We start from the raw sequence: 16178 nt of genomic DNA on the forward strand, positions 1-16178 counted from the left end.
TTTTTTTTATTATTGTGGTTATGCTAGTACTAATCTGGAATGATAAGATATTTTTTCTTTTTTTGAACAGTGAATAATTATTACAATTTAAATTAACTGTTTTCAATTTGAATATATATTAAAATATAATATATTTCTGTGATGGCAGCATTATTATACCAGTCTTCAGTGTCACATGATCCTTCAGAAATCATTATTATATGCTGATGTGGTGCAAAATTCTGATTATCAGCAATTTTGAAAACATTGGAACCTAAAATACGTTTTTCTTCAGTATTCTTTGATGAATAGAATGTTCAAAACAAAGTTCCATTCTAAATGTTATATTTAAAATTGCTGAATAAAAGTACATTTCTTCTAAAAAAAAAAAATAAATAAATAGAAAAACGTACAGACCTCAAACTTTTGAAAGGTAGCATATTTAAATATATTCTAAACAGAATACATTTTCACTAGAATTTTAAGACCCTAATTTCAGCCATTTTTCATTTTTGACTTGTTCTGACGTAGTAGTGAACATTTATAGCGCAGAAAACATTTATAAATCACATGTTTTGAATGTCATACTGAACACAACAGTAAAAAGAACAAGTCAAAGGTTTTACAATGTAAAATAAAAATACAGACATTTATTGCGAATGGCTCGCTGAACATGAAATTTACTGTGCAACAGTGAAAAAAAAAAAAAAAAAAAGAACGAAAAAAAAAAAAAACAGCCCAACAGAGACAGCGACTGACCAAGTATCTGTTTCCACACCAACTAAATGGCTCAGTCAGACAGACGTGTGGCTGCGTGCCCTCAGGCTTTGTGATGCTTTACTTTGGGCGAGAAGAACATCAAAAAAAGCAGAGAGAATCTTAATTAAGCTGACACTTTAATCAATTGAGATACCAGCTTGGTCTAAAAGGTCAAATTCTCTCTAGCTCCATCATCTATTGGTAAATGAAATAAAACACTGACAAACAAGAGATTAAAGATACTGTTGTGTGAAAGAGAACACTATTTCATTTAGTTTGAAATGCACTGCAAATTGTTTAGAGCAGCAGCCCTGAGGAATTACAATCACAACATGAATATTCGAAATCTAATTATGACAGGCTGGAACAAGGAATGATTTTGAGCATGCCACTTCCTGAACTTTATTAAGCATCTCTGAGGTGGCCTCCTTAAACAAAGCTGCACTCACATGGTGAATGTGTGCAGTGTCTTTCTTTTACCTGTTCCTTATTTACACAGGAAGCACCAGACTGCCACACCTTGTCAATCTACCTCTCAGAGGAATGTGGGTATTTACGGTCAACAGTATGACGTAAATCTTTAACTATCGGCCTCACTTCAGGGGGATCTTTCAAGCGCCATTGACATTGACATACACGCTAAGCCCAACAAAGTAGCACGGAGCTTATTCTTTCCTGCATGTATAATCCAGTAATTTCTTGCTTCTTTTTTCTTGTGTACAATTGCATGTCTAGACTGAGCTTCTTTCTGTTGTTGCCTCCAACAAAGCTCTGGGAAAACTTTAAACTCGCCTTCTCATGCCTTCCTTCCCCCTTCAGCTACACATCTGTAGCCAGAGATATTAGACAAAATGTCTCTGCGCCCACGCAAACATACAGTCGCAAACCAGACCACCGATCCACCCCCCCACCAAGCAACACCAGCGCAACGGACTAACCTTTTTCTGAGTGATCCGCTTCTTTACAGCAAAAGATCGGACCTTCTACTCTTTGTTTTGGTTGTTGCGCATTATTTTCTGTTTTTAAGAGAAAAAAAGGGAAGGGGAAAAAAAGTGGTTAAATTTTTGGAAGGAAAATAAATAAATAAATGCATACCTAAGACCCTACATAGTACATTTTAAAATAAAATAAAATAAAATAAAATAAAATAAAATAAAATAAAACCTCAAACTCAAACTAAACTGAGTTTTGGGGTAAACATTTATTTACATTTTTATTGAACTTTTGGTACAGTCAGTTTCCATGTTAGATATGATAAAAGTTAGAGAATGACCATTTAAAACAAATATATTTTTCTTTAATCAACAAGAATTTTCCCATGAAATCCATTTAAAAGGCAACAGGTGAGCAAATCCTGCAAATCATCTGGGAACATGGTCACCCTGAAGCCCTGCATTCATCAATATCCTGCTTGGCTCTCCATACAGACCCACGCACAAACATTCAGCAACCCCCTCCTGCTGCCTAAAAGTTCACAGTCCTGATAGGGGCCCACCAATTCTGTGCATACAGAACAGCCTGAAATAATGCAGAATCATAGCCACGACACTGATGACAATGAACAATATCTTCAGATCCATTACTCCTGTGGACTTTTCATTCATTATTCCTGACAGCCTCTATTGATTAAACGCTTCGCTGTTTGCTGCGTAGATCAAAAGGTAATTAAAATAGCGATGATATGTCACATATTATTGTAAAATTAAAGGTCAAACGGGAGACAAATATGTCATCTCCTGAAATTGGCAGATTAATTAAATTTCAACTTTGCGTTTTCAGAATCTCTGCAAAACGATCAATTCACACGTGACCCGACATTTTATATATCATTTCACCTGTCATTTGAAAAGTTGGCATAAATCAACACCAATCAGTCTTTTTAAATACTAAATAAAAGACAAAAGTACTTGTTTTAGCTACCTGTCTTTAACTATTTATTTTTCTCATGCGTATGCAGAAAAGATTTGACTGAGGTGCAGTTCTTAAACAAATGCCCTCAGTGTTTTCCCCCCTTTTCCCCGACACTCCTGTCCGTACAGCAGCTGGTCCCACAAGGTCTCCCAGAAGGATAGACATTCGCGATGGACAATGAGCCTGCAGAGGCGCCGCACTGTGCCACTGGGAGCAGCTTTGGAATGGGAATGAAAAATCTTTAATCTAGAATCACAGCTGTCCTCCCCTCGTTACTGAAGAGCCGCACCAGAACCCAAACCCCCTCCCCATCCACGTCAACTCAAAGCCAATGGCTCCCCATGGTACCGTTGCATCCTGATAAAATGGGAACTTTCACACAAATAGTTTATGTGAGTTCCTCTCATAAATCGTGGCATGCACTCTCTCTCCTATCAATAAAACCCTAGTGTTCAAGGGCTGTTCGCCATGGTGTCATTTAATAGGAATCAAAAAGAGATTTTTCTTTTTATGTCTGACTTTATGAAGTTCTTTTTATATGCACACAGGAGTATACAACCTTTCCAACTGCATTATCACGTTGTTTTGCTCAGGGTAAACTCTTATATATACACGATCCCTGTAAAAGTTGTGAAAATGAGCACTGTTTTGTTCTTATGGCTAGATTCATGTGTTTCAGCCCAGATTTTATACACATTTTACAAATCTCTGTCTCTCACACACACAAACTCTCACACAACACTTTTTCTTTTTTGTTCTTAACACAGAGAGCTCTTTCTAAACAACTGAGCCTATATGTTGAATACCGGTTTCATAACAGTTGAAACATGAATATTAAATGTAATGACGGAAAGAAAGGATAATTGTAACCGTTTTTGGTTTTTGCTCATTTGTTCAGAAAATGTTTAGCCTAAACCTTTGACACTTCTCCTCACACATCTTTGACATATTAGCAGTAATTTCCCATGACAGTTAAATGTATAACTTTTTTTTTATATTGAGTTGGAAACAATTAAACTACAAGCCATATGTTTCATTCATAATACTCATGATGTAATGTGATGAATCTAAAAGTAAATGAAACTGTTTTATGATGCAAACGATTCCATTTTATAATATACAACATTAGTCAATTACACAATACAAACAAATCCTAATACTATGATGGACATGTTATAACAGTGACATCAGAATGTGTATGGAAAATACATAATCAATGTGCATTTTTAATTACAACCCTAAAACCAGAAATAACATAATGAAGATTTTTACTCATGCAAAGCTTTTTCTTTCTTTCTTTCTTTCTTTCTTTTTTTACACTCAAACTGCTTCAAAATATTCCAAGGCTACTATATTTGGCTACTGTACATCCATATGGCACATATAATACAAAAAGCAGAAATATGGGTAGTTTATGTAACCCTGTTATTGCTGGTTCCGCAGTGCTTTTATGCATGGCTGAAAATTCTTGTGAAATGTGTGTATTTGATTATTTTCTATGCACACGTAGAAGAGAAAAAATGGGGAAAACTGAGTAATGAAACAGAGCTGAAACTGCGGTCATTTATAATGTGTGGTTTCATCTTTTGAGTAGCGGTACCACCACCACACTGTGAAAACCAGACCTATAATCAACACCAGGGTTGTGCCAGGGGGATTTTACTCAAGTGTTCTCACATTTGTACCAGTGGGAAAAGCTTCACTAGCAGGGTTGCAGACATCTATCACTATTTCATATTTATTATAATATCTCAAACACTTACTGAGGAATTCATTCCCTTCACTGATTTGTTGAAAACATTTAAAAATGGAAGACATTTTTTGACAAAAGTAATCTATTTAAATTTCAGTGGACTTCACAATTTAGGATACCTTGAATAAAACATACCGAGTAAAAGCTGTAGCCTTTATGAAAATGTTAAGGCTCATGCCAGTAGTCCAGAAAGGATGCTTTAAGTCTCACTTTCTTTCTGTGTTTACTTTGGCATGGTGTTCCATGCAGAAATCAGTCTACCCCCAAAAGACATCAGTGCGGTCATGTCCCAGAAACGCAAGGCCTATTGGAGTGATGACCTTTACAGAACTTATGTGCAACAGGTTCTGGTCTCTGATGTTATGCTGGAGCAAATGTGATAGATCATCAGTAATGAATGGAAACAGGCACCTCAAAAGAAAACTACAACAAAGTGGAGAAAAAAAAAAGAACACCACCACATATATACAACTTATGCAAGCTCAGTAATACTGAGCTAGCAATAGTTTAATACACATTTGCCGATAGTGAGCTGTCCAAAACATCAAAAAAGTGTAGGTTGGATGTTCTGGAATGTTACAGAAAGCACTAGAATATGAAAGTATATTTCAGAATGTTACAGGAACTTCTAGAATGTTCCCAGCCTTGCGAAAGCAAATATGCAGAATTAGTACAAAAACTTATCTGTTCTTAGTGAATCATAATTAACAATAGAAGTTCCAAAATTTACCTGACCTAAATATAAAATAAGTTGTAATAGTTAGCACCACAGAATTACAGAAGAACTGTACAAATTTAAGTGAAACTATATATATATAAATATTTATTTATTTATTTATTTTATTTTTTGGCCCATTCAATGGAAGTCAATGCCAACCAAACTGTTTTGTTGTTTGGATGGCAGAATTTACATTTTTGGGGGGTTAACTATTCCTTTAATTTTATCTTTTACTTCATCTAATGCTATCATATTTCTAAATGTTAAAATTGACCAAACAGCCAGATCAGTGCCTGTCATGTGATCTGAAAGATGTACCGCTGACATTTATTTCCCGGAGAGGGATGCATGTGTGTCTGACGGCTGTGATTATGAGACGCTGTCTAAGAGTGCAAAAATAAGACTTAAGGGGATTAAATTACATGACACAGAGCTCAGAGAATTTACGTCTGCTGAATCACTCTGATCACGAGTGTATAGTACACTGCTGGGTTTGAATTACAGCAGCACATGTGGTATTTGTTTTGAACATCAATTAATATTGATGATCCATTACAGCATCCTCCAAGCAGCTATTTTTAAGATTTCAATTTAGAAGCAGTTTTATCTTATCTGCCTGAGACAAAGGACTCTATTGACTTATCATTCATAACATAATTATTGTTACACTGTCCTTTTTTATTTAATAAAAGAAAAATAACACCATTAAAATAAATCTTTGTTAAATCTTTTTGTTATGAAACATAAATCAAGCCTATAAAAAGTACACAAATTTCACATTTAGGTCTTTTTTGTTATGAAACAAAAATCAAGCCTATACAAAAGTACACAAATTTCACATTGCACTTTATAAAATTAGGCAAAAATTACACTGAAGAATGTTGCACAAAGTGAACTTTGTATAAATTTCAGGGAATACAGTGAAGTCAAGCACAAGTCATAAAATTGTATTGTCTGATCATAATAAATTAAGGCACTGGACAGAGGACAACCCAGAGAAAAGTGAGGAGGCTCCCCGGGAGAGAGGCAGTTCAGGCCAGATGAGTGGTGTGTGTGTGTGTGTGTGTGTGTGTGTGTGGTAGCCACACAAACCAAACTACTCAATCAGTCCTGAGCAAGAGGGAATGGGTCATGCACAAGAAAAATCGAAAGAATTAAGGGGGCTGGAGTGAAAGTGTCCCTGAGTGCAGAGCGAAAGCATGTACGTGCGTTTGTGTGTAGCTCTGAGGACTATATTACCCCTGGGTTGTATGAAAGGGTGTAAATCAGGAGGTCCAACCGCACTGTAATGGCCCCTTTGGGTCAGTCTGCCGGCCTTTTAAATGGCTAAAAGCGATGGACGTTGGAGAGAATATACTGCTGAGAGTGATATGAGAGAGAGAGAGAGAAAAAAACATAAACAGGTGACCTGAATCATTTTGTTTTGAAAAAGTTGAATTTTTTTCTCTCTCTCAGGTTTTACACACAGAATAAAGGGTTGCGATAAAACGCAAGTGTTAAAATGATTCCTTATCACATCAGGGGGCAGTTTTCTAGGTGAGGGAATAGTGTTATAGGCCTCTGTGAAATTATTATAAGCTTTCAACAAGCTCTATAAACATCAGTTATGCTCTATATACTGTAAATTATATTTGCGCATCAGTATCCATAACCTTCAATATTTACTGTTATAAACAAAAAAGTTTACAGAACATGAGCAGATTGCCTAATAAGAGTGCTGTGTCCCATTTTTCCTGTTGTTTTTCCGTCAAGGCATTTTATCCACTGAAGGTAAGGGAATTTAAACTAAATTTAAAAAAAAATTATATAAATGGTATATATAAATAATCTGTGCATTTTTGCATGATCTATTTTCTCCTGAAATATTTTCTTTTTTTAATGCATATTTTAATTGGAATTTTTCTGCACTGTGGGGATGACCTGATTTCCTAACCCTTGTGCTGTGCTGAAAATCTTTCATATAATCTGGTACACTTGGTCAAAAATGACCATCCTTTTAAAAACTATCATTATGCTATATTATAACTCCTGGATTCACTTTTTGTCGACTTGTTTTCTTTCAATTAGCGCAGAGTTCATTTTCTTTTTCTGAATGATTTTAATAGGCCGGAAAAGCTCAAGTGTAACAAGGATAGAAATAAATCCTTAGGAAGTACAAAAATCATAAAATTTTGAGGGGAAGTTGTTATACCCTGTGTGAGCAAAGGTCAATGTGATAATATTAACTAGCATTTTTGGCATCAAAATCACTGTAACACAACATAAGGGTTAAACCACTTCAAATTATTTTACGAAAACAAAAGAAAAAAAATTCTTGTTTTGCTTGTTTTTTTTTTTTTTTTTTTTAAATCCTAATTAACAGAGCTATATGTTTGTGCACACGTGGATTTCTTTGAGATGGTGAAGGTGACAGTCAAATCATTAGAGTTAGCATCAGTCGGGGTGGATAACATTAGTGCTGTGCCTCCCCATCTTCCTCTTTCTACTCTTCCTGTAACCTCAGAGGTGGAGAAGAAAATGAAGGAGGATTAGTAGAACTCCGAATCATCCAAATTACTCTAAATGACTTCTTCCAGAAGGCACAGCCGATGTGTGGCATGTTTAAGATGACATTTCAGTCGTAGAGGTAATTTGCATTCTATTTGACTCTGAACGGCACGCCGATATTAAGGATTCCGCCTGCATTTTTTTTTTTTTTGATTCGCTCAGTTCAAAGATACACGCTAAGCAGCCAGGCTTAATCAGGGTAAGCACGACTCCTGTCAATCTAAGACAAAAGACATGGAGCTCGTCTAAGCTCCCGAGGCATTCTGCCCTGTCCACTCATGACACAGAGCAAATCTCCACTGCATCAATTCATCTTATTAAACAAAGATCTCAAACCGAACACATGTATCGGTAATATCGCCGGCGAAATTAAAAGAAAGCGCGGGAGGGGGGTAAAAAGGAAGCAGGAGGAAAAAAAAGATTACGTTCAGGTTATTACATGCGGCTGCACATCACGCGGTGTGAGGCTGCTGTGATCCTGTTGCTAAGATACTTGGCTAATACCACAGAAACAAGCCCATATTGCTAATCTAGAGGAATCCATGCATGCCTCCACATATTTTGGCAGTGTGAGCTTGGACTCCATTACATGTCTTCAGTCCCTCACCTAGAGTCTATGGTGTTTCCCTTTTTATCTCCGTAAGCCCCCCAAGATCTGAAAGAAATATAGAAATGTGACACACTTTTGCCGCTATATTTGGTGGCCGTGGGCAATTTAAAAAGGATTACACTTTGGGAGAAGGTTGTAAGAAAGTAGAAAACGTGCATCCAGCCATAAGAGTCCTTCAAAGAATGCAGATCTGAAAAAAAAAGACAAAAAAAAAAGCACCTGTTTTGATACGAAACACATTTTGTGGTCCTCTCCATAGAATGAGAGTACTTGGGATTTTCAACGCATTACCGATATGCTCTGTGAAAATTAGCACATAATATCGAGATGCTCAGATGTGTTCAGACTCGTAGATGCGCACTTAATAGTATTGCAATCTATCCGTTTTACTGAAATAATTTAGGTCTCAAAATATGTATTAGGATATTACAATAAAGTAATTTCCACTAATAAACATTTTATTAGATGAAGTACATGTGAATTCAGGTTAATCTCAATTGCAAATGTCCAAGTTGACCTGAATTCACCCTGTACAATATAAAAAGCAAGAGTACATTATAATTCCATTTTTTAAATAGGCAGAAAAAAAAGGTTTACAGCAGCTTCTTAAAGTGTCCAGAGACTGCTTCTCAAATTCCCCAATATTCTGGCATTGTGTTTCAGCTTTAACTACTTTAAGTGCAAAGCTATTGCAAGCATTAAAAATGTAAAGTAAAAGCAAATTCAAATCTAATTTAAAAGATAGATGTTAACGGTCTTATTTGTTGTTGTTGCTGCATTAGTCAGTGTTTTAGGCAAATTCAGTATATCTGTGCAATTATTTGACCGATTAGGGTTTAGAGCATAAAATAAACAAATGTGCATTTCAGAAATCTTTTCTACGACAATCTTTGTTTTGCACAACTGAAGATGTAATATAATTAAACAAATTCTGATGTGCAGGTGACACCATAAAGGTTCATCTCTAGAAATGAACTGGACTCTAAGGGTTTCGGTGTGAAAGTGAGAAGAGATATTCTGGTTGTCACCTGTTTAATGTCTCAGCAGAAGTCCAGTGGTCTTACAGAGGGAGATGGAGAGTGGACGCACATGAAGTTCAGAGTTCTGTTCAGAATCATCTCGGCTCAAGGCATTATGTCCACTGAAGATACAGGAGAAAAGGTACTGGACCGGTTACAACCATTCTCCAGCATCCCTTCTGACCTGACAAATGAAAAAAAAAAAAAAAAAAAAAATTATATATATATATATATATATATATATATATATATATATATATATATATATATATATATATATATATATATATATATATATATATAGATTATTAAAAATAATCAATTATTTTTTCAAAATGTATGTATTAGTAATTTCTCTTTTTTGCACTATTGATAACCTTCTTTTCTTTTTTTAAGACGGGGTTTAAGTGTATTTTTTATTTATATTTTTACCACTTCTGTGAACATTTGATATGAAAAGCATTTATTTACTAAACGAATTCATCATGCAAAATCAGCACCCTTCGTCTTCCTTTTATACTACATGTGTGAATAGTGCAGTAAGCATCGATGTGTGTGTGCGCACATCCAAGTAAATGTTACTGTGAACACTTTCTCCAGGCACATATTGTTATTGCTGCTAAAGAGTAAACAGAGCAGGTTAGATCGATATGGAGCAGAGCGGTAGGGAAGACAAACCCTTCGCTTTTCCTCTCTACCGCTCCACTCATTTCTCCCAGTGGCGGCAGAAAGAGCCTTGTTTACTGGCGAAGGGTCTGGCCGTTGATTGTCATCCCCGCGGTAATGGCAATGCGTGCACCAGATCAATAACCATCTGCACCAGTCCTCAAGCAATAACATTCAATAGGAAAATCCATTTACTTTTACTTACCTTTCATTTCTTTCATTTTACCATAAGGACAGGCAGCCTGGGCAGTGGGCTTAGCTAGGAGGGCATTTAGCATGGGACCCAAAACACCACTAGTACCTTAAGCCTGTTTTTTTTCCCCACTCAAAATTGGTGGTCGGTTGCGAAAAAGGCTCACTTTTTAAAAGAGAGGGGAATGCAGGCAGAAAGGTAAACACTGCAGTGCTTGTGCAAAACGGCTGTGCTATCTCAGGTAAGAATTTCCTGCTTTAGGCCAGAATTACTTCAAATACTGGAGGATTCTACAAATATATGCATATAAATACTATTTATGCTTACTTTAATGTATTCATAATATATTGTTGTTTATAAAAATGTTGTTGTTGGTGTTGTTGTTGTTAGTAGTAGTGGTAGGACTTTTATACTTTATGCCAAAATTTATTTGGACTATTTATTATGCAGGGAGTATTACATTTACACATACTATCTCTCTCTCTCTCTCTCTCTCTCTCTATTCATCCATCCATCTATACATACACACACACACACACACACGTTTTTAGACAGATTTAGATTTGTTATTAGACAGATAGACACACAGATGGATATTATATTTTGTGTATATTGTATAATATATATTGTATAAATTATTATTATTATTATTATTATTATTATTATTATTACCATTATTAACATCAGCATCATCATCAGTGTAACGTTAATACTTTTATGCCCAAATTTATTCAGAGTATCAGTATTTATTATTAAGAGGATTTTTAATTCATAAACACACACACACACATTTTATGTATATTTTATAATATATATGTAACATACATAAATATCGTAATAAACATGTTATATCAGATTAAACATAATTTTTCATACAAAACAAATGAACAGACAAATTATAAACAAATTTGAAATTATTTAAAGTTTTCATTGTTTCTTCTGCCATCACTCTCCAGAAGTTGGCCTGTATGTGTGTCTCTGCTTCATAACAATGAATCTGGCTGGCCTCCCAATAACCCTGCTCCCATAGTCTAAGTCCACCTCCCCATCGTCACACCAGCAGCCAAATATCCATGAAAAAAGCAACGTTACCAAGCCAGATCTGCTGTGAGAGCCCGCTAAAGCAGTCTACTTCTAAGAACAGACTACCAACCATGCACACACACACACACACACACCCTAAAAGACTTGTGAGTGTGTTTATTGGGGTTATGCTTGTTTATGAATCTGAGTACTTTATATTTGGCTCCCACATTCACTGGGAATGGGCTGTGCCTTTTATGATTCATATTTATGAGGTATTTTTGCTAAAGCGTCACCATGCCTGAAAAGTGTCATCTACATCATCTTGTGGGAATGAATTCAGTGGAGCAAACCATATCCCACCCAATGAAACTATTTTTAAAGCAACACATATTTACTTTCAAATAAAACAGCACATGAGCATTTTGATTTAAAAGGATTAAAAGGGTAAGTTTTATAAGGGATTTACTAAGATAACTAGGTCAAAGGAAACAGACTTCACATGCATGTGCACTTGTGGCAAATGTATTACATACTGTATGTATATATGAGAGTATAAATGTATATAGATATGCATACACTCACACACAGCATATATATATCCTGGAAAATCTAGCATTATTTTAGGCATGTGTTTGTCATGCACAAAAAGTCACTAGTCTTAAGTATTTATCGGATGTGCTTATGTATGTCGCTATTAATATTTTCAGAATACGTGCAAAGATGAGGCTTATGCGAAAATGCTCCTTTGAGTGTTCACACACATCCTCTGGATTACTGAGACTATACCATATACAGAGGCTCGTAAATGCTTTAGTTAAGAGCTGGACACCTATTGTTATGGTCTGATAAATATGGCACACCATAGGTGCACTTAATCTCTCTGCGAAGGTCACAACTTTACACGTGTACCCTACGGGTGCGCTCAAAGAGAGAGATGCAGAGTCTGTATATCCACATCAGCCTCATAATTTGCCTATTGTTCCAGGTTGAGCTTCAAGCATGCTGGAATGCCAGGACTGAGTGACAGAAGGCTGCTGTACTCCCAGCATTGACAGCAGTGACTCACTGAAGCATCTCTGCCATCCCGCATTGTAAAGCTCTAGGCCTGGCCTCCTCAACTCCACAGTGAGGCATTAAAGCTGGGCCTGGGATTTCGAAGACTTCAGAAGCCACACACATGCAGATGTGTGAACGCCTGCCCACTGGCAAGATCATGTGTTGCTAGCATGGTTTCAACGTGCATAATAAAGTTTATAAAATTATATGTTGTATAGTTTTTCTATGAGTGTAATAATCATAATTACAGTGATGTAACTTGGGAATAATTGCATCAGTTAAAATGTTACTGTTGCTGCACAGTGTTATTTTCTTAATAAAATATGACGCAGTGTAACATTTACAATTCCCGTTGCAATATTAAACCATTACAACTTTATTTATTTTATTGCAGTAGTCTGTTATTAAAAATGTCTTATTCATTTAGTGTTTTGTTTTGTTTTTTGGGGGGGGGGGGGGGGGGGGGTCTGAAAGTTTTGTATTTACATAAAACAAATAAATATGCAATTGCACAAATAAAGATTTTAGAAATCAGAGGCAGTACTGTATAAAAACATCTTGACTTATTTTACATTATTAAAAATATATTGCAAATATTACAAAATCGTTCATTCCTGCTTTGCAATACTTTCCTTTTGCCCAAGCAATTAGAAATAATGAATTTACAGCTCTTTCAATTGCTATTATTTAAAGAATGTAGGAAGGGTTGCTTTATGAGACACATTGAAATAATTATTAAGTAAGTACTGCCAAATTTAGGAAGCCACTGCAGTAAATCCTTACATTGTGCTGCAAATAAATGCCTTTTCATAAAGTGTGGAAATTAAAGACTTGAGAGATATTACTTTGTTTAAAAAAAATAAGGTTGGAAGATGATTAAAAGATGATTTAAAAAGAAAAAGAAAGATATCAAATAAAATATTCTACCTGGCATTTTCAATAAGCAAATAATCTAATATCTTGTTTGTGTGTGTCTTATGTATGCTTGTTTCTGCCCCCTCAGGTTTTTTAAATGAGCCTTGAAAATTAAACTACTGCTCTACACAGCGAAGGAATACGATCATCAGAAAATATAAGAATTATTCCTCCGTATTTGCAAAGGAATGTTAGCAAAATCCCTCGCTTGTACTGTAGAAAAGATAATCCAGGATTGCTTTCACAAGGGACGCTCTCTCTCAATCGGGTGCTGATCTTCAAATGCATATGAAGTTTCTAGCAGAGAAAATATAGAGCTAAATGTAAGAAACAGAGGTTTCATGTTTTTCTCCTGTTTCTGACAATTCTGTTACTATTTATCTGATTTACACAATTTACACAATGTAAAAGTATTATCTTTTCATTAAAACCTCGCAAACAATATATGTAGTCCGATTTGTATCCATTCAGCTTCACACAAACCCCATATTCTATCTCAGAATTACTTTCAAATCCAAAGAAGTCCCAATACAAATCCTGTTGTCATTCCTTGTAATTTGACTGTGTGTCCCAGCATATTTCTCATGACACATGACGTGTCCCGAAGTGATCTGGTCTACAGTGGCGACCTGCGTCTCTGCTCTTCCAGCATCGGTGGAAAACACACACGCTAGATCTGCCGCTGTCTAATTACCTCATACAGCATGGCAACTTCAAGCACCAGGTTGAACTTTCATATATATATTGATCTTAATTATTTCGGCCCCAGAGGGTTAAACAAACTCCAAAGTGGAAGCAGAGGGGTAGCTCTGTTTTTTTCAAGCTTTACTGGGATTTGGTTCAATTGGTATAGAGGTGCACTGCAAAAGAGAGAGATGGGAAAAACAGCCTCGGGCACCTAGCTGAGGATTTGACCTGCTCTTGCAGCCTGGGAGAGAAAGAAACCGAGAGAGGGAGAGACGGAGAGCGAAAAAAGCCTGCTTTCCCACACTCTCCAGGTTGGCTTTTTTAAGGCTGGATATAGCGGTGCCCTTATAGGTATGTGCATTTCCAGCACTTCGCTAGGCAATAAGTGCGTGAGATGTTGAACAATTCAAACACTGTGCTGCCGTGCCGACCCCAAGGCTCGGCTTACAGACTCAAAATTAAACAAATAATAATAATTAAGAAAAAAACCTCAGCTCAGAGTCCCTTCACACACAGAGGCCTCACACGTTCAGGCGAGTCACGCAACTCAGCTCAACGCAGCACTATATGATAAAAGGGAATTATATCTCGGTTTACTGCTAGAAGTTCAGAGGAGCAACCATGTCATATCCTGCACCTTTGAAGTTCATCGCCTTGCGTTTTCAGTTGATTCTTTTGGTATAAGTTGTGAAAACAAACATAAGAGGCTAAATTTTTGCTGATTGTTAAATAGCTCAAATAAAATTTCGTACTTAAATTTTTGAAGTATTTAAGTTCCATTTTAAAATCTTCTGTTGCTAGTTTTAATATCATTATTGAGTCAAATTCAAGTGAGAAGTACTTTTTTAAAGCATTGCAAAAAAACTAAATCACTTTTATTTTCATCATGAATTTTAAAAATGCTAGTATTTTATATATTTGGCATGACAAAATAATGCTTACTTTTGTAAAAGTATAAAAAAAAACTAAAAGTAAAAAAACAAAAAACACTTACTTTTGCATCAGGCTGAAAAAATCCAACACCATTAAGAAATAAAAATCATTCAGTTTGGTCATCTTAATTCTTAAACAGCTATTCAGAATAAACACTTTTGCTTCGTACTTCAAATTCTGCTACAAGAATCATATGAAGATCTGTTTTTTTACTCCATGTATTCTTGCTCTCTCCTACATTTCTATTTCCCTGGTATTTTTGGTGGAGAGTTCTGCTCTACTATGGTTATGATAATTTGATCGGTGAAGACATAGATATTTGAACTGGAAGAACAGGAAGATGCAAATCCCCCCGTAAATCCCTATGCCATACAAGCCTCAGCCGACGGTGCAGTTTAATATCTGCAGCCATGATTAAAAAGAGAAGGTGAAGCTCCATTGTAGTAATAAGAAGGATGAATGTGCAACACAGGGGCTGGGGGGAGTTTTTTTTTTTTTTTTTTTTTTGATGACCTTTCATCTCCCCATGTCTATGAATTATAATTCAGAGGATATGAAAACTGACAAGGAACTTTTGTTGTCCCTCAAGGCTCCAAATAATTTCGAATATTGATTCAGGTATAAACATTTTATACAGGGTCACCAGTATTCAGCATTCTCACTGGATCACAAAATACTGTGCAAATTCTTCATGAAAACCACATAAACAGAATACATTTAGATTTGAAAAAATAAATAAAAAATTATATATATATATATATATATATATATATATATATATATATATATATATATATATATATATATATATATATATTAAGGAACATTGACTTTTATGCTCTGAATAACTGATTATTAATTATTTTATGTAATAATAATTACATTTTAACAGTCAACATTAAAAGTGTTTAAAATGACAGAATTTATAATAATTTTCAATATAATCCATTTGATAGAGGTTTCATAAAATTTCTGAAGCTTGAACTGAAGCCAGGTCTTTTCTCTTGTACCCACATACCGAAGAGACAAGCTTTATGATCATACTAAGTAGGCCACAGTTCAAGGACTGAATATTCATACAGGCATCTTTTATACTGAGTGCATTTCTAACGTCTAATGTCTGCATGAAATCCTTAAGAGATAATTGATAGTATTAGACTTCAATCTTACCTGTCACTATTGGACTAAATTAAGAACTAGTCAGAAAGAGCAAGGAAGCAGGATATACAGGTATGCAAAATAAATTATGATTTCATAAATGATTTCATTGAAAAAATATATATTTTACAATGCTACTAGGCAAGGTTATCGATTATGATGGAGTGGAAAAACTGCTCCTTTATGCTTTGGAATACATAATAATATGTTATAATAATGATGATATAACAGTGATAGAGACAATGTAA

At 35.4% G+C, this 16178-nt stretch overlaps 1 long non-coding RNA gene across 1 annotated transcript in view; it reads right to left on the reverse strand.

Annotated features, from left to right (window-relative positions):
• LOC127971674 (uncharacterized) overlaps positions 1-16178 on the reverse strand; it is a 118156-nt gene that overhangs the window by 26805 nt on the left and 75173 nt on the right. Inside the window, exon 2 of the long non-coding RNA XR_008156890.1 lies at positions 9306-9480. This is a non-coding gene — a long non-coding RNA (uncharacterized LOC127971674). The remainder of the gene's footprint in view (positions 1-9305; positions 9481-16178) is intronic.

Source organism: Carassius gibelio, chromosome B14, assembly GCF_023724105.1.
Source record: "Carassius gibelio isolate Cgi1373 ecotype wild population from Czech Republic chromosome B14, carGib1.2-hapl.c, whole genome shotgun sequence".
Lineage (NCBI taxonomy): Eukaryota > Metazoa > Chordata > Actinopteri > Cypriniformes > Cyprinidae > Carassius > Carassius gibelio.